Source organism: Protobothrops mucrosquamatus, unplaced genomic scaffold (assembly GCF_001527695.2).
Source record: "Protobothrops mucrosquamatus isolate PMUCROS unplaced genomic scaffold, P.Mucros_1.0 scaffold2007, whole genome shotgun sequence".
Classification (NCBI taxonomy): Eukaryota; Metazoa; Chordata; class Lepidosauria; order Squamata; family Viperidae; genus Protobothrops; species Protobothrops mucrosquamatus.
Window position 1 is genome coordinate 175383 of NW_015388120.1, and position 1474 is coordinate 176856.

Genomic DNA, 1474 nt, shown 5'->3' on the forward strand with positions numbered 1-1474 from the left:
TGGAAACTTGAAAATATACCAGCTAATGATATGATTATCCATAAGATACTAGAATGTGCCGAGATGTATAAGCTTACGCTAGAAATGAAAGGCAAGGAAGAAACAGAATTTTATGAGGTATGGGATAAGTGGTATAATTGGTTAGAACAGAGAAATAAAAATGTATAGTAATAAATGTAAATAACTGTAAGAGATACATGACACAGTACTGTTAAAAAAAAGGAAAAAAGAAAAATGTTTATCATTTTGTAAATTGGAAAAATGAAAAAAAGAAAGAAAGAAAGGAATGAGCCTAGAGTTGTTACGTTCCTACAAATGGTCCAGGTTCAACCCTTCTTGAAGTCCATTAACTCTTATCTAGCGCCAATTTAGTGATAACTTTTAGTTGACTAGATTTTTATGTACAAATAGTCTTTGACTTACGACCACAACTGAGTCCAAAATTTCTGTTGCTAAGCAAGACAGTTGTTTGCCCCATTTTACGAACTTTCTTGCCACAGTTGTTAAGCGAATCACCGCAGTTTTTAAGTTAATGAATCTGCTTTTCCCACTGACTTTGCTTAGCAACAAAAACTTTGGGCTCAGTTGCAGTCATAAGCCGAGGACTATCTGTATACCACTCTTATTCCACACACTCCCGCTCTGTTATACATTTGTTTGATAAACAAAATAAAGAAATACATTTTAAGCGTTCTTTTGCCAACAGTAAAGAAGAGTCGTGTCTTATTGGCGACTTTTTCTTGATATTATGTTGAGCTTCCAGTCTAACCTACATTTCTAGTTTCCTGTCCGAAACCAAACTAGGTCTTAACCTTGTTTAGCTCTCCTGGTTTGTTTCAGTTTGAATGAATAGTAAGAAAGAAACCAGACATTTGGGGAAGTGGAGATTCAGCCAGAGTTTCATTCCATACAGCATTAACCTTGCGAACTCTCAAGCTTCCTCCTTCCGTTATATATTCAAGATGGACAATATTTAATATTTATTTGCTACGTATATGTAGGGATGTTGGTCTATACATATGTTGTTCATAGTATGTTTAGATGTGTGTCACGTATGTGTTTCACTTTGAGAGCGGGCAACTAAATTTCATTTTCGATGTGTGCCATTGTGCCCACAGTATAAAAATGACAATAAAGGTTATCTTATCTTATCTTATCTTATGTTCCTCAAAGATTCTAGAAGGCTCTGAAAACTGTTGAGCAATCTATCACCACAAGATGGCGCCCAGGAGCCAAGCAGAAGCCGGTGGTGTATGGAAGAGTAAATTATATGTCCCACATAGCACAAGGAGTCCTCGACTTACGACCTTTCTTTAGCCACAGTATGGCATTGGAACAAGTGAATTGGCACCAGCCCTCACATTGACAACTGTTGTGGAGTTCCTGTGGCCAAAATTTGGGCACTTGGGTAACCAGCATTTATTTATGATATTATTTGTTCAGTTGCTCGTGGCCATTTTTCACACTTTACAAG